We start from the raw sequence: 21,600 nt of genomic DNA, 5'->3' as shown, positions 1-21,600 counted from the left end.
GCAAATGCAGTGGTTAAAGACACTAACCATGGCAAGGGCTCCAAAGAGGAGGTGTGTGAGGCTGTGAAAGCACAGAAGAGGTGCCTGACCTCCTGCTCTGGAATATCAAGGAAGATCTGCCAAAGTAGAGGTTAATGACTGATGTGGGTTTTGTAGGAAACTTTGACATTACCAATGGAAAGAGGGAGACAAAAAGTGACCTGGTGACCACTTCCTTCTTGCTTTCTTCCACCCTTTACTGTGCTGGGATGGAGTGAAGGGCAGCAAGTGAGGTAAAATAGGAAATGAGCGAAGGTGGAGAGTCAGGTAGGACCAGATCATGCGAAGATATTGAAGATTCTGTCTTTTGCTGAGAACAGTGGAAAGCTGTACAAAGTCAGCAGTGCTGCTCCATTAGCAAAACTCCAGACACCACCAAAAGATCACAGGAGAACAGAAAAATAAATGAGGATTTATTCATACACTGGAATGTTAAAAAGTGGTGAAAACAAATCTACTACAAATAAGTGGATCAGTATGGATGAATCTTGGCAACAGATTATGAAATGAAAAAAGAAGAAAGCTGCAGAAGATAACATATAGCATGATAACAGGACATTTTTTAGAAGCATAATTATGTAATATATATTTGTCAATATGCATTTATAAATCTATGGAAAGTATATTTCCATAAAGCAAAGGAATAATTAAATCCAAGGCTCAGAAGTATAAGTTGGCAGCATTATAGGATAGGGACAACACTCTTCCATAGGTGAATGTTATTGTTAGTGTTCCACTTCCTGTGGGCAAGAGATTCCTAGGAATTTATTTTATTAAAAATTAAAAATACGGGCCAGGGATTTAGCTCAGCGGTTCGATGGCCTGCCTCGCAAGCGCAAGGACCCGAGTTCAATCCCCAGTACCAAAAAAAAAATTAAAAATAGCCACAAGAAGTTATTAAAGTGATGAGTGATGCGTAATGGAGCATGGCATGATTTGCAGTTCAAACTCATCTCTGAGCATGTTGAGGAGACTCCTTCAGAGCAGGGCGAGTGTTGAAGCAGGGATACCTGTCGAGAAGGTATAGCTCAGGGCCAGAGTGCTTGTCCCGTAGACATGAGGCCCTGGGTTCTATCCCCAGAACTGGAGGGAAAAAGAAGGAAAAAGGGTACTGTAATGTCACTGCCAGAGATGATGAACGGAGGCTAAGAAGGAGGAGATGGTGGTAGGGATGGAAATGATTGTCCCTTTGCTCAAACTGATTTGCAACCCATTTTTAAATTTAAGGCATCAGTAATGAAGAGACAGTATCTTAACACCCCAGCAAGTAGATGGCAGGGAAGAAAATGAAGGAGGACAGGGCCTTTGACCAACAGATTTCCAAGTCGTTACCCTAAAAAAAGTGTTAACACCTGAGTGAAAATAAGACTACATTTGAAGGACAATTTTGAGTCCTTTAGAAGCATTTTCAGCTAAGAAGAACTCACCAAAAACTCCTCTTATTTCCTCTAAAAATAAAGAGAAAATCACAACAAAACTACTGAGGAAACTATCACACACGCAAGTAAGCACGGCAGATTTTGCCCCTCCTTTCACTGTATTTGTCTCCTACTCCACAAATGCATACAAAATTCTCCAAAGTAGCAAGGTGGGGAAACTGATTTCCCAACTGATATGCTTACCTTGGGTGACTGCTCATTTGCAAATGTAATTCAAGGCACAAGAGTCAAGGCTAAAGTCCAACAGAGGCAAGTGAGGATTGAGACACTCGTTCCCACAGGACAGCTCTGTGACCTTAGGAGGTAGCTGGTGTCTTCTAGCACATCAAAAGGCAACTGTGTTCAGGCCTTTAGGGTTGGGCTGCTTGGTCTCTCACAGGTCCTTTGCTATGAGGCCACCCCGTGAAGTGAGGCTTAGGATTTGGAACCACTCACAAGTTAAGGGACCTCAGGTTCTCTGGGACCTGTGAGTCTGAATAATGGACCTTCTAAGGGTAGTCACCATCCCTAAGAAGCTATCTCAAAACACCCCTACATATTGTTAAGTAAAAATTATAGGAGGCCATTGGTTGGGACAGGACTCCTGCATGGATGGATCCAACAGAGCAGACTAAAAGTCAAAGTGGAATCACTTATGCTAAAGTTCCATGGCACTGAGCCAGAACTAAGTAGCTATCTGACCTTCCAAGATATCGGGATTAGAGAGATAACAGACAAATTTCTCAAATAGCCCAGTTTCAATTGGCATGATAAGAAATTGCTGCCTTAATCTTATACACACAAAAAAAGGTTACCTGATGTTAGCCATTTCCTATAGTTCTGTCTCCTTATTCCCACCATACAAGGAAAGAAACTTTGAAATGACTGATCACCTCTTGTTCTGTTTCTTCTTTTTTCAGCGCTTTTCTGTCTATAAAACCAACTTCTTCTGTTCAGCCCACTAAAACATTTATTCTACTTTCTGCAATAAAGTGTTTCCAGATTCCAGAAGCACAAACCAATTACTATCTTCACACTACATTAGTATAGCTTTGTTCTCTGACACTGTCTTTGGTGCTGCTTTATTTCTCTGCATCATTATCAAATGGTCCAAAATAACTTTAAGTTCTCTCCCAACTGGTTTTGTTTTCACTACAGACTCAGGACACCAGGAGGAGAGCAGAAGTTGGCGAAGGCTCTCCCTGGTGGTGACAGACTCTTGATTTTACACTCTGGTGGACAGGCCTTATTCTCTGCAAGGCTTCTTTGTTTTCCCTCTGCCCCTTTTATGGTTTGTTGGTTACTGCACTTGCAAAACAAACAACTTAAAGGGAAAACAAAAGCTAATGGATCATCCACCCTTCCCTCTACCACATCCTATCACTCTTAAACCAGCAGGCCCTCTTCCTCAAGAAGGAAGGAGGCATGACATTATTTATAACACATATTTCCTAGTTACAAGCTTGAAAGACTTCCAAGAGAGTAGTCTGACTCCGGGGATAGAAGACAAGGATCTGTCCCTCAAATGATACCAAGAATAATAATGGCAATCTTTTAAAATTGCCAGAGTGATAAAGGCTATGAAAGCCCTAAAGAAAAATACATTTTTAATTCTGAGAAATCTGGAGGGTGGTTCGTTCAGACAGGCACACACACGTAGGATGGCCCAGTGGCACTGGGCAGGGAGGTGTCTGATTTGCAGTCCAGAGCTTGGGAGCTCACGCATACAAGCCCTGCAGAAATGGGAATTATGCACTCCGGTAACCCTGACGATATCACAGTTAACTCATTTACATTGAAAGTTGAGCAGATTTGCCCCAAGTAAAGATAAACACAGTTATAAAGATTGTAAATCTTAGCACTATGAAACTGAAAAGAGCCTAGAAAGAGATCCTCTAAGCAGAATCACTCATGGAACAGAAAAGGAAACGAGGCCCAGAGACCCCAAGTGCCTGGCCCAGTGGCAGAGTTGGGACTCAGAGGCTGCTCTCCAGGCCCCCATGGCCTCTCAGCTTTCCTGAAATTATTCTGTTATTTTACAACAGACAGCAAAGTAATGAGAGAAACAAGATGGAGAAAAACGAAGTTGAAACAGAGAGAGAAGGACGGAAGAGATAGAGAGCGACAGAAATTACAGGAGAGACTGCCAGCCTCGGTCTGTGTTTATCTGCCTCTGTATCTGCCTCCTTTCATTCTGCCCTGAAATCTGTCTCTACTTTGTCTCCCATGGGCTGGCTCCTGAGAGAGCATAGCATTAGTTTATCCCAAATACCTTTGAAGAGGGCTTGCAGTAAGCATGGAGGTGGGGTAGGAAAAGACAAAAGGAATTTTCCAGAATCTTCAGCACCCCAACCCCATCCCTCACCACTGCCAAAGAGGCAGCGAGACCAGATCATTCATGCTTCCAAGTACAAAATGGGAGAATCATCTGGCACTTTCAAAAAATGCAGAATATTGGACCCTGCCCTCCCCAAACCTCAGGGACCAGAATCTACATTTGAACAGACTGCTCAGAGGACTTGAAGGCACACTGAAGTCTGAGAAGCAGTGATGTGGAGAGTGTTTGAAACACTCCTTCATATGTATGCCTCCTCTAGTCACAAACTTTCTCCCAGGGCAGGGAGGAAGACAGGTCAGAGAGTTTTAAAAATTGAGTAAGATTTACACGGTCTTTTAAATGCTAAAAATCCATCCTGTGATGTGCCTGAGGAGCAGAGGCATTCATTTTAAACAGTTCATCTCACACACTGCAGTTGCCGTCTGGGCTCTCCTCTTCAGGCCGGTTGTCATATTGACAACATACTCCGTGACATATTCACAGGAAGTCTTCTAACAGGTCCAGCTGTACAAAATCTAAAGGAATGTAGATCAGAATATTCTCACCAATCCTAAATTTAAAAATTATAAAGAGCAGGAAGGATTTAATTTTTTAGTTTGTTTTGAAGTAAAGTCTTACTATGTAATTCAGGCTGGCCTTGGGCTTACTACGTAGCCCATGTTGACATGGATCTTGCAGCAATCCTCCTGCCTCAGCCTTCCAAGTGGTGGGATTACAGGCATGTACCACAATCTCCAGCTTTTTGTTTTGTTTTTTGAGACAGGGTCTCAAATTTTCTTTCTCTTTTTTTTTTTTTTCTTTTTTTATACCAGAGATCGAACTTGGGCCCTTGCAATTGTGAGTCAGGTGAGGGGAAATAACTGAGCTAAATTCCCCAGCCCCAAATATTTTGAACTTGCCCAATTGCAAAACTTCCATATCTTGCTGAAAAGGGGAACAGACGCAGATGGCATGGAGTAGATAAACCTGGACACTTCCACCACCTCCTTGCAAAGGTGACCTCACAATCAAGATTTTTAATGAGCAGCCTGGTGGCAAAATCCTAATAAAAATATTAGCAGGGAGAAATTTTCAGGTGTCAGGTCCAATGAGTGAGTAATAGTCAAGGAATAAAAACTACCTGATGTAAAAGATATCCCACTGTGGAGCTGGTAAGGGAATATTGACTTATACCCTTACTTTTCCCAAGTGTCATGTCCTCCCAGGAATCACATTGACACTGCAAAGGTTTCTTATGAAATAATCCTTTTGCCAACATCAGGCAGTAGCCCTGCCCTTTGATCTAAACAGATATGATCTTGAGAGTTCCCTTACTTACAAATCTCCAGCTAGGCTGCTCAAAATAAGATTTCTGAAAGGAGAGAGAGTAGAACAGTATGCATAAATGTAGAATAAGCTAGCTTTTTTAAAATGGAGGGGGGACAAATTCCAGAATGTGCATCCCATGAGCTGATATAACGTGTGATATGTTTAAAACCTTCATGAGTTTTACTTAATCTGCAGATTTTTGCCAGTTGTGCTCATGTTTATAGCTATATGCAACACTTCATAACACAAAAGATAAAACAGAGAACAAAATTTCACCTTGGGGAATCTGAATTCTGCAGCTTTTGACTTTCTACACTCATACACACACCACCCCACCACCACCACATATGATGGCCATCACAATCGCATTATGTCATTACTCACTGAACATCAAGGCACCACCATCTCAGCCATCAAGATCAAACACAAGCCTCATTCCCACCTCACACCCTCCTCACCCTTCAGAGACAAGACATTAAACTTGGCTTCTGAACTGGAAATATTCAGACTGTAAGACCAAGTTACCACCTCGCTTATTGCAATACAACCATAAAGTAACTCCCACGTGTACACACGCAGGCCCACATATGCTTCCTCGGCCTTCAAAAGATATTTTTCTCTATTTTTATTAGACTTTGAATCCACCTCCATGGCACCGAAAGTCTGAGGACAGTCCAATCTGCTTCATATTTGAGCCAGCTCCAGCAATACGAGGAAATTGTTGGCCAGTTCTATTCTGCTATAAAAATAAGCAAACCTGAGCTCTGTTTTCTCTTCATCACGTGCAGGCTGATGGAAGCCAGGACTCGGTCATAAAGAATCAGGATATTTTGCCTCTTCAGAAGAACTTGGGTGGACACAGAGAAGAAAGGGGCTTTAAATATGGAATAAGCCCTCTTGAATGGGAAGCGAAGCAGAGAGGGAGTGTTTGGCTCCTGGCCAGGTTGCAAATGTGTTTTCAAAGCCAATTACAATGCGGTGATCGAGCAGTCTATGTGTTCTTCCAGCAGATTGCTGAGGCCAATCAGCTGTGTGGGGCTTTCGTTAAATCCCCTCGTTCTTGGGGATGGGGGACAGTTCTCTATAGAAGCCTCTTGATATAAGAAAGGATTTCTTTTAAAAAAGATATCTTTTATTTCCCCATCTGTTTCCTCTCACAGCACAATTTGGGGTCAACTCGGGTCTTACAACATTCGAAAGGATAATTTGGCACTTTCCTCCAGTAACTGTGAAGACGTAGACTGGAAAGGGCTTACTTTGACTACTTATTTCACCACAGAGAAGCACAGGGTGATGGGAACATCCCCTAATCGCCTGGATCTGTGGATCTGTTATAATTGACAGTGAATTACTTTGGAAGGGCAAAAAAGAAACACCCGTTGCCCCCCCCCCAAGAAAAAGGTCTTAATTGAAGTTGTTTTCAAAAACTGCAAATCCCTGTATGTATCTACCTAAAGCAAAAGAGACATTAGGGCTGCCTGCCTACATGGAAGGGGACAGGCCAGGCTTTCATGGCTATCTTGCCTTTGAAACTGTCAGAGTTGGCTTCTCAAATCCAGACACACAGTGACAGTGGCCAATCGGTCACAACAACTGAAAACTTTTATACAAATCCAAGTCAAGTGGAGAAAAGAACAAAAGCACAGAGACATTTTTAGCAGCCACTGAACAAATGAACTATACCTGCTCCTCACCTTCTACTCCTCAGGGGTGAGCTCCCTGAACAGAGGAGTAATCAAGTTAATGGTGTGCTGGCTGCCTCAGAATACAAGCCACATCGCCTCTATCTTCACCATATCAGATTCCCTGGCTACCTTCCCAGTAACAGAAATCCCTCTCCCTCCTCTTCTGCAGAACTCAACGGTACAAGGAAAACCACCCACTACGAGCACAGTCCAGTTTTTTACTTCCAAATAAAATGCTAAAGAAAAATTGAAAATAAAATCACTTACAACAAAATGGTCCTTGGGAAAGTGTAACTAATTCTATACAATGCTTTCTACCACCAGAAAAAAAAAAAAGGAGGAAGAAAAATGGATACAAAAGAGAAAGAGAAGTTAGGTAAGTCTTCCAGGTGGTGTGAAGGGAAATACCTTGAGGAAATAAAAAGATTAAATTGCTTTAATCAAAATGATAACATTTTGCCATTCATAACCCATACTGGATTATATCATAATCGGATGCAACATGAAATATTATATTACTATAAAAAGCTTCATTAATTTTTTAAATTATAAGTGCAGTGTGTGTGTGTGTGTGTGTGTGTGTGTGTGTGTGTGTGTTTGTCTAAGCAGCAAGCTCCAGTACCACTGTCTGGTTCAAAACCAAAGTCCAGTGCATTTCTATGGGACAGAAGAAACACTGTGCTAGATTTCTTAGAAGCTACATTTGCCTCCCTCTCCATCAGTTCCCATAATTATCACCCTCCACACCAGAACAGAGCACCCACAGGGCAGTGTGGGGCACTGGGGGAGTCATGCTGGTCCAGGCAGGAGCAGCTGCAAGCAGGCTGGGCTCTGAAACCCTCCGAGCTAGTGGGATGTTTGCATCTCCTCCACTTCAGAGGTTGAAGCTCTAATCCCCTGGGTGATGGTGACAGGGGATCAAATAATTACCTTTAAATGAAATCATGACGGTTCCACCCTCATGTGTCCACTATGGTCTGATGCTGGTGTCCCTGCTAAATTTACAGGTAGAAACTTAACCCCCAAGGTGCTGATATCGGAAGGTAGAACCTTCAAGAGGTGATGACTGGATGACCTTCCCTCCCTTCTCCCACGTCAACAAGAAGGTGACATATTTGAAGCACAGAGTCAGCCCTGGGGCAACATTGAATCAGCTGGCACCTTGACTTTGGACTTCCTAGCCTCTATAATTATAAGCATTACATTTTTGCTGTTCAAGTTACCTAGCCTAAGCCAGGTGCAGTGGCACATACCTGTAATCTCAGCACTCTAGGTAGGAAGCTAAGGCAGAAGGACCGCAAGTTTGAGCCCAGTCTGGGCAACTCAGTGACTCAGCAAGCCCCTGTCATCAGTCAACCAATCAAACCTAGTCTGAAGCATTTTGTTACAGCAGCTGCAAAGAGTGAGATAGTGCATTTATAAGCAGAAGGCAGAAATCTCTCCCTCTCTCCAGGCATGCACATCTAGGAAAGGCCCTGTGAGCACACAGTGAGAAGGTGGCCATCTGCAAGCCAAGAAGAGGGTCCTCAACAGAACCCAACCGTAGCAGCATTCTGACCTCAGACTACCCAGCTCCAGGACTTGAAAAATACAGTTCTGCTGTGTAGGATACTAGGTTGGGGGATTTTATGGCCTGAGCTAAGACACAGGACGAACCCCATCTAATTTGTCCTTCCCCTCAAAGCAAACAAGCTTGTCCCCAAGGTCACCTTCCTCCCACTCCTAAAAATAATCCCTCCTTGGCCAGGTCCAATGGATCTTCACTTACTTCCTTCCTTCCTTCCTTGTAAAAATCATGGGATTAAGCTTCTGACTTTCAGAGTTGGGGATAAGATTCAGAAATAAAAGTGTGTGTGTGTGTGTGTGTGTGTGTGTGTGTGTGTGTGTGTATGTGTGTGAATGAACACACTGGCCAGGGAACACCTCTCTTCCAAAGACCAACTAGAAAAATACAACTCCAGGGAGATTTTTGCCACTATGTTCCCTATCTGTCTCTTCCCATATGTGCCCAGTCTCCTCTAACAGCCTCTGTCCAGCATGTGGGCCATGTCTGGTTCTTAGAAATACCCTCCTGAAGGGGTGAAAAGGTCATCCTGACTCACATCAGCAAAAGCAAGAAAGCGCTAGTGGCACTTGTCTCCATCAATGATGTGTTTTAGAAACCTCCTAGCAACAACAAGCCTCTTTGTTACTGAAGTGAAATGTTTTTGAAGCACGGAGACACAAAAAATACACCAAGTCTGGGAACACCCAGACGTGCAAAACTCCTGCCCTGAGAGTGCAGTGACATTTGGTGAAATTGATGTGAAAGGATTGGCAGGAAAGGTAACAGAAGGACAGGGCCCAAACTGAGCTGCTACATTCACCACTACCTGTCCCTCAGTATTTCCCACTGTCATTGGGCCTAGAGATTTTAGCCATAGACTGCACCGAGGAATAAGCCTTGCTTTTCACAAGCTTTCCCAAGGTCAGAAACATCAAGAACAGTATTGTAAATCATGAAAATCATGACAGCATAATGAAGAATGTTACATAATTAAACCAACTCCTGTAGAATACCTGAGGATAAGAGGGAGTGGACTGGGAAAGGAAGAGGCTCTCTGGACAACAGTTAAGTGCTGAGGAGTAGGTGGGTGTAGCCCAGCCCATGTGCCCTCCAGGGCAAGAAAAGAGCAGGCTGTCTGGACAGATAGGAAGCCAGGGGTAAAAAATAATTTTTTTTAAATAATCCAAGTAGATTGGAACATCAGAGGTTTCCTAAGTACACTGTAGTGGAGGAATAAGGTGTGATTCCACATGCATAGGAACTTTGCTGCTTTCCTCCCCAGAGTACCCCAGAGATGCGAGGCCCCACAGGCCATGGCCTACACTCTGCACAGGCCTTAAGTGTCCAAGCAAGGTGTCCAAAGGCAGCATTTCTCATCTCAGAGGTAACAGAGAACGGTGTCAAATCATGGGACAGAAACACGGAAGCAGGGCAGAGAATTCAAGAGCATAGATGATGCCCTGTTGCTCTGGGCCTGCAGCAACATGGTAGCCAACCCTACAGCTCTGGAGCCTCTCACTTCCCTTCCCTTCATGGTTTCATTTTCATCTCTGTGACTTCTTCTGGTTGCCTAGTCCCCTTTACCCACCACCTACACTCAAAACCAAGAGAACACAAGGCCTGCCCTCTCCTCTCTATTCTGATTTTTTTTTTTCACCTTCTCATGTAACATTTTTAACTTTACTGTGCAAGAGCGGCAAGGTCCCCTGTTTCTGCCTCAAGGACTACTCTTGGAGAACTAAGGACAGCAGTCAAGAATCTGAGTTTTAGACCTCTAGTGCTGGGACAGAGATTTTCTCTGCTGTTGTCCTAATCTGTGGTGGCTTCACCCAGTGAGCAATGGCTCCTCACACCACTCATCCCAAAGACACCAGGCATGTTGATCATTTATCCCCAGATACCTGCTGACTTACTGATTTTCACTCAACTCTAATGGACATTTAGGGAAGCCCTACTGGAAGGTCAGTTAAAACCTTTCCTTAATCTCAGAAGATGGATATGGTCAAATTTGATAGCTCTTGGCACAGTTTCAACCTTGGTCCAGATATATGAGCCTCTTTCTTGTCTTTCTGTCCCTGCTTGTTTTACCTATCTCCCTTGTGCCCATTTATTAACCACCCACCCCTGCAAAGCAATTATTCTTACATATTTAGCATCATTGTTTTTTCGTTTTGTTTTGCTTTCTTACAAAATGTTTCTTGCTGTTTGGTGTATGTGTATTTTTAACTTGCAGAAATGATTTGTGTTATATAACCTGTCTCTTACTTTTTTGGATCTGTATTACATTTTTTAAAGAGAATCCAAGTTGTTATTGTATTGTATCCTGTTGCTTCTTACAACTGCGTAGGGTTTGCATAGATGACATCCATCATACATTTTACCTAGTCAATTTCCAAGTGATAGATGGCTTCTAACTCCCCATTAACACAATAAATGGCAATGTATCAATGTGAATAGCCTATTTCCTCACATAGAGCTATGTAAAAATTTCTTTGGGATATACACTTAATTGCAAAATAACTAGGTCACAATGTGTGCAGATACTTTATTTACCTGAGTTGTGCCAGATTACTCACAAATATTGCTATATATCAATCTAGACTCTTACTTGCAGTACACAAGTGACCCTGGATAACCCAAACCCTATTCCTCACCATTGACCGGTATTGGCCAGTTTCTAAATTTTCTCTCCTATACTGGTATAAAGCAAGATCTCATTCTCATTTTCATTTCTCTAGTTCTTCATACATACGAACATTAATTTATGTGTTACTACCTTTTGGGTTTTCTCCTTTCTAAAATGCCTATTCATACATTTTGCTCATTTTTCTAATGGAATTGATTTATAAGCCATCTTTGCATATCCTACATATTAATACTTTGTCAGCTTTAGACATTGCAGTATCTTCTCTTACTCTGCCATCTATCAACTTTGTCTACAATTTCCTTCCAGCAACTAAAATTCTTAATTATAATATAACAAATATTTTTCTTTGCCTTACGGTTTATAATTCTGAAATTCTACTTAAGAAGTCCTTCCTGGACCCAAGGACCCCGGAGGAGGTCTCTCCAGCTGCCTGCCCTGGCCCACCCGGCAGGTGCGCGACCTCCCAGACTGCGCACCACCAGATCCAGTAAAGAACGTAGCCACGCAGGCTCCCTTGAAACACCCCCACGACCTGCTCTCCTCTCCCTGCCGCCGTTCTCAAACTTCTTGATTGGGCCAGTCCTTGGACCCACTCTGCAGAGGCATAGGTGCTCATGAAGGGTAGTTTTCTGAGCTCCCAACTTTGAACATCTTTAAAGAAAGGGCAGGGGAAACCTGTAATAGAACTAAGTGGAGTCCAACCCTGTGGGTTGGGAAACTCAAGTTAGGCCTTATGGACTGAGGTCAGTCTCAGTCGTGGGGACCTGCCATTGGCTAGCCATGATGAGCAGATTCGATTCTACATATGGCTTTACATGTGGTATAACATGACAGCAGAGACATAGTCTGAAAGAGGCCCTTCAAATTCTTTTTTTTTTCTTTTCCTCATTCCACCCTAAAATTTCTTTCTTTTTTCTGTCCTCTCTTTCCAATTCAGTCTCTTACTCCACCATATTATCCCTCATCTCCCTTTTTATTCCTGCTCCTGCCCTAACTCAGACTTCTTTTATTATTTTTCCGTTTTTGTTGGTTTTTTTTTTTGCTTTCTTTTTTTTTTCTTTTTCTTTATGTTCTTTTCTACAGTCATTTTACCTCACTCAGGGTTCCATAGCTTCAAGGGAAGGCAAGCACCTGTTACTGTTAAGGGAATATATTCTTGTCCTTATTCCTGCACTCTCTCTATCCCCCCTGAAGTTAATACCTTTGTAAAGATAGTAAGGTAATTCTACATCCTCTGGTTTCACTTCAAACCTGCTCCAGTTCTTTCACTTATCTACTCCTCTCATCCTAACTCAGTCTAACCCCCCACCCTAAATGGTAAAGATGCTATACTGAAAAGTATTCACTGCAAACATATTTTGGGCTGCTTCTTGATATTAATTTAATGCACATGGTTTAAAGGTGATAGATTAATGGCTACTACAAGTGTTCAGTTTGCAAGCTGTGCTTGATCCTATTGGGCTGCTGAATGTATCAATAGGGATAAAGGATTGTGATTGATTTAATGAGTTGTTTTCTCTGATATTATGAAAATGAGGATGTCTATGAGTCATTAGAAACTAAAATCTAAAACGCAACTATATCAGGAAGATTTAAGTAATACCCAGAAATTAAACCAAGGACAACCCAACAACAAAAATAAAAATGAGAAAACACTTAAGCAAGACACAAAGACAGATTTCCAGTTCACCAATAGCAAACAGTAGGACAAATGAGGATGAAAAGTCTGATAGTGAACCAGCAGGACCCTAGACCCATAGCACAGGAGGTAACAAAGCAGATCAATCAGGCTCTGGAAAAATTCAAATCAGAAATAATTTCCCAGTTAACCATAGAGATGATGAGCAAAATGGAAGTCATCATTCGAGACTCTAGAACAGAAACTGACAAAAAAATAGTTAAGCTCAAGACCATGATAGAAGCCATGAAGACTCAGCATAACAAAGAAATGGAAACAATGAATGCCCAACAGAGGAAAGAAATGGAATCCATAAAACAGATTCAAACAGATATCCAGGAGATTAAAAACTCTACTGAAAGTGTACGCAACAGAATAAAAGATTGCGAAGATAGAATTTCAGATATACAAGATAGGATAGCAGTCAGTGACCATGAAAAAAGAGGTCTCTCAAAAATAGTAAGGGATCATTTGAAATCAATCTAACAACTTCTAGACGATGCAAAGAAAAATAACATAAGACTGATAGGAATTCATGAAAAAGCAGGAGAAAACACAAATGACATAAAAAAGCTCTTCACAGAATTAATGACAGAAAACTTCCCAAACAGAAGGGAAGAATTAGAAATACAGATAAGTGAGGCATATAGAACTCCAAATAGCCATGATCAAAAAAAAATCTACACCTAGACATATAATAATCAAGATCCCAGAAATCCAACAGAAAAACAAAATACTACAAGGAGTAAGAGAAAACAAACAAATCACATGCAAAGGAAAGCCCATTACAATCACAGCAGACTTTTCAACACAAACCCTTAGGTCAAGGAGAGCCGGGAGTGAGGTATTCCAAGTCCTAAAAGAAAAGAACCTCCAACCTAGGCTAAGGTATCCTGCAAAACTCTCTTTCAAAATAGGTGGGGAAATAAGATACTTCCACGACAAACAACAACTCAGAAATTTCATGAACACCAAACCAGCACTACAAGGAATGCTAAACAATATCCTAGAAAAGGATAATGAAGGTCACAATGACATGAGGCCCAACAGACCAAATCAAATAGGCAAGGCAAGAAACTAAAAGGAGATGGGAGAAAAAGTAAAAGGAGTCAACAAAAGGACAATAACATGACAATAATAACTCAGAATATATCAGTTATAATCATCAATGTTAATGGCCTCAATTCACCAATCAAGAGAAATAGACTGGCAGAATGGATTAAGAAGCAAAATACAACAATATGTTGTATACAAGAAACACACCTAGTGCAAAAGGAAGCCCATAGACTGAAAGTGAAAGGATGGAAAACAATTCCCCATGTGACAGGAGCCCAGAAAAAAGCAGGGGTAGCAATCTTATTCTCAGATAAAGTAAATTTCAAACCAAAACTCATTAAGAGAGACAAAGAAGGGCACTACATCCTTGTAAAGGGAACAATTCAAGAGGAAGAGTTGACAATCATAAACATATATGCACCAAATATAAATGCCCCCAACTATAGAAAACAAATATTAAGTAACATGAAAAACCAAATAAGCACTAATACAATTGTAGTGGGGGATTTAAATACCCCACTATCACAAACTGACAGATCATCTAGGCAGAAAATCAACAATGAAATAATAGAACTGAACCAAGCTTTGGAACGCATGGACTTAATAGATGCTTACAGAGTATTCCACCCCACAAAATCAGACTATACATTCTTTTCGGCTGCACATGGATCATTTTCCAATATAGACCACATATTGGCTCACAGAACAGATCTGAATAAATGCAAAACAACTGAAGTCATCCCCTGTATATTATCAGATCATAGTGCAATCAAGCTGGAGATCAATAGCACAAGAAACTGTAGGAACTTCACAAGCACATGGAAACTGAACAACACTCTCCTAAACAATCAATGGATTACAGAGGAAATAAAAGAAGAAATTAGACAGTTTTTACAAATAAATGAGAATGCCAATACAACATACAGGAATCTATGGGACACAATGAAAGCAGTTCTACAGGGAAAATTCATAACATTGAATGCCCACACTAGGAAAACAGAGTGGGCTCAAATAAACAACCTAATGATGACTCTTAGACTCCTAGAAAAACAAGAGCAAGAAAAACCCAAAGCTTGAACAAGAGAGGAAATTATAAAGATCCGAGCAGAAATCAATGCAATAGAATCTAAGAAAATGATATAAAAAAATAAATGAAACAAAGAGCTGGTTTTTTGAAAGAATAAATAAAATCGACAAACCCTTAGCTAATCTTATCAAAAAAAGGAAAGAAAAGGCTCAGATCCATGCAATCAGGAATGAAAAAGGCGAAGTCACAACAGATCCAAAAGAAATCCAGAGGATCATGAATACCTACTTTGAGAACCTGAACTCCAATACAATGGAAAACACAGAAGAAATGGACAGATTTTTAGATACTTACGAATTACCAAAGTTGAACAAAGAAGATAAAAATATTTTAAACACCCCAATCACAATCAGTGAAATTGAAAATGTAATTAAAAATTTACCAACAAAGAAAAGCCCAGGCCCTGATGGATTCACTGCTGAATTTTACAAGACATTTAGAGAACTACTGCCATTACTCTTCAAACTTTTCAATGAAATCGAAAGGGAAGCTATACTTCCAAATTAATTCCTGGAAGCAAGTATCACTTTGATTCCCAAACCAGGGAAAGATGCAACTATAAAGGAGAACTACAGATCAATCTCCTTAATGAATATAGATGCAAAAATCCTTAATAAGATACTAGCAAACAGAATACAGAGGATTATTAAGAAGATCATCCATCCTGACCAAGTCGGATTTATCCCAGAGATGCAAGGGTGGTTCAACATATGAAAGTCAATAAATGTAATACATTATATTAACAAAGTCAAGGACAAAAACCATATGATCCTCTCAATAGATGCAGAAAAAGCATTTGATAAAATTCAACACCCATTCATGATAAAAACCCTGCAAAAAAATTGGAATAGATGGTCTATACCTCAACTTAATAAAGGCTAAGAAAAACCAACAGCCAACATCATATTATATGGCCAAAAACTGAAAACCTTCATGTTAAAATGAGGAACAAGACAAGGATGCCCATTATCACCACTCCTCTTCAATATAGTTCTGGAAACATTAGCCACAGCAATTAGACAAGAGAAAGAAATTAAAGCAATAAAGATAGGAAAGGAAGAAGTTAAACTGTCATTATTTGCTGATGATATGATACTCTACATTGAAGATCCAAAAAACTCCACCAAAAGACTTCTAGACTTACTTGACAGATTCAGTAGAGTATCTGGATACAAGGTCAACACCCAAAAATCAATAGCTTTCTTATATACAAATTACAGACTCACTGAGAGAGAAATAAGGGAAAAAATTCCTTTTACAATAGCATCCAAAAAAATGAAGTATCTAGGAATCAATCTAACAAAAGAAGCAAAAGATCTCTACACTGAAAACTAAAGCACTCTGAAAAAGAAATTGAAGAGGATATTAAAAAATGGAAAGATCTCCCCTGCTCCTGGGTAGGAAGAATCAACATAGTGAAAATGGCCATACTACCGAAACTGCTATATACATTCAATGTAATGCCAATTGAAATTTCAGCACTATATTTCACAGAACTAGAAAAAAGAATCCAAAAATTCATTTGGAACCGTAAGAGACCTAGAATAGCAAAAGTCATCTTAGGCAACAGACACATGGCACTGGGTATAACAATTCCCAATTTGAAACTATACTACAAAGCCACTGTGATAAAAACAGCATGGTACTGGCAAAGAAATAGGCCTGATGATCAGTGGAACAGACTGGAAGACACAAAAACAAACCCAGATGTACTCAGCTACCACATCTTTGACATAGGAGCTGACCATCCTCAGTGGAGGAAAGATAGCCTCTTTAATAAATGGTGTTGGAAAAACTGGATGTTAACCTGCCACAGATTAAAACTAGACCCGTATCTTTCACCATGCTGTAAATTAAAATTCAATGGATTAAAGATCTAAATATTAAAACAGAAACATTAAACTTGCTGGAAGGTAAGTTAGGCAGAACTCTGGAAGACAATGGCATAGGAAAAGACTTTATGAACAAATCCTCAGTAGCACAGGAACTAGCACATAGAATCAACAACTGGGATCTCATCTTACTAAAAAGCTTCTGTACTTCAAAAGAAACCATCAGCAGAACTAAGAAACAATCTACAATGTGGGAAAAAATTTTTACCAGCTGTTCCTCAGACAAAGGACTATTATCAAGAATATATAAAGAACTCAAAACAATCAGCCCCCGCAAATATAAGGACCCGATTCAAAAATGGGCATCCAAAATGAACAGACATTTCTCAGACAAAGAAGTAAAAGCAGCAAGTAAATATATGAAAAAATGTTCTACATCACTGATCATTCGAGAGATGTAGATGAAAACACTGAGATTCCACCTCACCCCACAAAGAATGGCTGCTATCAAGAAATCACACAATAACAAATGTTGGCACGGTTGTGGGGAGAAAGCAACCCTTCTCCATTGTTGGTGGGAGTGCAGACTGGTGCAATCACTATGGAAATTAATATGGAGATACCTCAAAGAGCTTGGACTGGAGGTTCCATTTGATCCAGCCATCCCTCTGCTGGGTATCTTTCCAAAAGAACTAAAAGAATCACATCACAGAGAAGTATGAACACCCATGTTTATAGCAGCACAGTTTGTAATAGCTAAAACTTGGAAATAGCCTATTTGTCCATCCATTGGAAACTGGATAAAGAAGATGTGGTTTTTCTATAAAATGGAATATTACTCAGCCATAAAGAATGAGAAAATAGATTCATTCATAGGAAAATGGATACATATTGAAGATATACTCCTAAGTGAAATAAATAAGTCACATATGTGTAAATACCAAATAGTTTCCCTGGTGTGAATAATCTGCAACAATGCATAAGATTTTAATAAGATTACTGACATTTAGAAATGGGAAGAAAGGAGCTAAAGGTGTAGGAAAGGTGGGATGGGTAGGGGAAGAGAAAAAAGGGAAAAGAAAAAAATGTGAGAGAATGAAAAGATGAAAATAAAGTGTTTGTAGATGGGGAGGGGAGGAGGGGGTGAAGGGAGGGCAGAGGTAAGGGGAAAAAATGAGAATCAAGACTTGTCATGTAGAGGTACAAGATCCCAACAATTAATATAACTATACTGTATCCCTAAAATGTACCAATAAACTCAATTAAAGCTGAAAAAAAAAAGAAGTCTTTCCTTGCTTTTTTCATAAAGATACTCTCCTGATGCTTCTTTTACTAAGTTTACAGCCTTACTTCTCACCCATTCTCTAGCATAAACCTATGATCAACTTGGAGCCCACTCTTATATGAGGAATAAGATGGGGATCTTGTGTTCATTTTTTCTATAGGACGAGCCATTTTTTTTTTCAGTCATCTTCTAAGCAACTAATCTGTGCCCTAGTAATTTCTGGTGCCTCATAATTGTTCCTAAAATGCTCAGCCCTACTTTGAGTTTTCTAGCTGTTATACTGGTCTGTATGTTGCTGTATATAATTTCTGTTACTATGGCTTTGTTATATATTTTAGTATCTGGGTAAGTTTCTTTTTTATTTTTGTTTTCTTTTAATACTGACTTACCTGTTTTTGAATTTCTATTCTTTCAAAAATGTACTGAGTTCCTGAAAAGAAAATCCAACTGAAAGAATCACAATCTCTACAATATTCAATTCTTCATAAAAAAAACATATTTATTGATATTACTTTCTATATCTCTTATTAAAGCTTTATTCCATAGTAATTTGATGTAAACTTGATTAACTCAATTTCTAAATGTTATAGTATTCCTATTACCATTGGAGGGAATCTTTTTTAAAAAGCTTATACTTCAATGTCAAAAAAAGAAAAATAGGATAGCAGACTGAAAACTGAAAGGATAAGTCACTTTATCTAACTTAATTAATCCTTTCTGCCAAGAAAGGAAAGAGGACTTCTGAGCTGGACACAGCAAGTATAATGTACAAATGAGAAGCTCTTCCTCCCATAGTCCTCACTTTCTTCAGTCCTCCCTTCTTTTTCCAAAGTTTCCCTCCTTTTCAAGCCTCCCAACATGGAGCTCTCACTGTTGACCTTTGCACATTCCACGTCCCCTTAGCCAGAGGAGGGGGAGTTCTCCCCTTGGATTTTGGCTTGCTTCTTGCAAATGCCCCAACTTCAGCTGGTCTGAGTGGAACCTCAAGGTACGTGTGGGAACAGGGATGGGCTCTAGTTCTTTGAACGAGAACAAAACTGGGTGCTTAACTCTGGTTAATAGTTTAATCTCCATCAAAGAGCACTCTGGCTACCTCCCAACTGGTTTCTTAGTAATTGCAAAGAATATCTTGCCAAGTCAAGCATTAATTTTCCTTGGAGATATCGCAATGTAATATCCTGTGAAGAAGACATCCCTAGTGTCTATATGACTTTGATCTTGCCCCTTTCAAAATAATGAGCCGTGGCACACTTGTGTAATAGAACATTTTACTCTTGTTTAGACCTGATAGAGATTGCAACCACCATCACTATAGCTATAAATGTCTCTCTTTCTGCCATCCCCAATGGACAGCACTAGCTCTGATTAAGTTTTTCTGGATTGTTTCATTTAGATGCACAGAAGTCCTCTAATAGGGATGATAAGTATGAAGGCATAAGGAGAATGTATCCTTCCAGAATCCCTTTCCTAACCCTAGGAACACTACCAAAACTACGTATTCTAAGCCCTCCTGTCTCCCTACAATTCCAAGACCAACCTAGAAAAGACTACCTGTCATACAGATTAAAATTCTACACGCTGAAAGGGAGCAGTGATGAGACTACAAAAGCTTCCATGGCCCCAGTTATCAATAGAAGGTCCAGTTACAAGGCAAGTGGATTGTTTGCAGTCTTACCAAATTCCTAGGCATTGAATATAAGTCACACTCACTCAAAACCTGAAAAACACTTCACTTCTATAAGACATCATCTCCATTCATTCATATCTGCTGCATCCTTCTCTGCAGACTTTCTTTTCTTCCTGCCTTTTCTCTTCCCTCCACCAACCTTCTATAGTCAAAGACCACTCCTGAGTGAAAACCAACATTTTAGAGATACAGCACCAAACTGTAAAGTTTACAAGTGAAATGCAGCTGGATCTTAAAAACCAACTCCTTTGGGGCCCTTTACATGTGTCCCTGTTTTCACAATAGAATTTACCACTTCCTCTCCTGAATCCCTATGTGGCACTCTGTGTCAGACACATTCATCTTGCCCTATTAGCAAAAACAGGAGTCTCAAGGAGAGCCAATTCTTTCTTCTTCCCTTGCTCCCTTATACTGGGGCTAAAAGCAACACTTATGATTAATGACACTTGGGGATTGTGTTTGTTTGTTTTGTATCCTTACTAGGGATTGAATGTAACACCTGTGCACTGAGCTACATCCCCGTCTTTTATTAGTTTTTATTTGAGACAAGGTTTTGCTAAGTCACTAATTTGCCAAAAACCTGGAAGACTTGTAGTCCTCCTGCCTAGCCTTGAAGAATGCTGGGATTGCAGGTGTGCACTACCACGCCTGGGTATCAATAGTAGTCACTTTCTGTTTGCTGGGACACACTATCTGATACCTACAGCTTAAGGGAAGAAAGGTTTATTCTGGCTCATGTTTTCAAAGTTTCAGTCCATGTCTGGCAGTCTTAAACACAGAAAATGTATGGCAGAAGAGCCTGGGTGAAGGACAACTGCTCATATCATAGTGCTAGGAAGTAGAAAAAGAAGAGAGAAGCCAGGGAGGGAGATACACCCTTCCAGGTCACAACCCTAGTATCTTCCTCTTCTGACCAGACCCTACCTCCTAAAGGCAAATCAGCTATAGCATCCCCCCAGTCCAAACCTCTTCCAAAAGCCCTGTCTAACCACGAGGCCCTTGGGGGACCTCTAGATATAAACCATAACACTAATGATACTGTCAATGGCATTTAATTATCCTCAGCCTTGTGTTTCCCTTAAATCTGTTCATGCTTTACCTCTGCACTTTGTCTCTAATATCAGATAGCACAGCACTGCATATGGAAAGCTGATACCTATGGGGCCTTCCTCATCTCAACACAAACTGCAGCCTGAGTAGTCCTCAATAGACATTGGGATTTTGTTTTGCTTCTGTGTCTGTGGTATGGGATATTGAACCCGGGCCCTCACACATGCTAGTCAAGTGTTCTACTACTGAGCTACACCCCAGCCCTCAGTATATATTGGTGTGAAGTAACTAACCAACTCCATTTTGAAAGCTCCCTTGCAGATCTAGGGTGTGGTGCCTACAATTCAAATTTGGTTTCTTTGGGAAGCCATTTCATTCATGGCAGGGTATCAGAGGCAGTGGGAGTGTTTACATGTGTACTTTAAGTCAATGTGTACGGACATTTGCGTATCACCTGGGTTTTGCCTGTTCTCTATGTAAGGGGCATTCCTGTTTCAAAGTTTCTGTCATGTAGGACATGCTACAGACTCTATAATGTGCGCCCAAGGAACAGATAGTGTAGTCCTGAGGATTTTTAAGCCCCCTGATGAACATATCATTATGCATTCACAATGCTGAGGTGCATTGTTATGTTTTCAGCAGCCTGCAAGAAAGGCCCTGCTGAGCAGGATGAAGAAACTCCCTGCAATTAATTGGTAGAGTTGAATTGTTAACATTCTCCCAGTGCTCCCAAACACAGGGCCCTTGACTAGCCTGCTGGAGAAAATGCCAGGGGAATGAAAGGTGGAGCAGAGGGGAGAAATCTCTCATTAAAACCCCAATCAAGCCTTTTTAGCATTTTTTCCCCCACAAGATATTTGCTTTGAGCCCAGAATGTTACACTTGTTGAATGCTATAATCATAACAAACCTCTGTTCTGTCCTAAAAGCTGAAATTATTTGCTT

Source organism: Fukomys damarensis, unplaced genomic scaffold (genome assembly GCF_012274545.1).
Source record: "Fukomys damarensis isolate Sample0158 unplaced genomic scaffold, DMR_v1.0_HiC HiC_scaffold_10, whole genome shotgun sequence".
NCBI classification, from domain to species: domain Eukaryota; kingdom Metazoa; phylum Chordata; class Mammalia; order Rodentia; family Bathyergidae; genus Fukomys; species Fukomys damarensis.
This window is presented reverse-complemented; position numbering follows the sequence as displayed.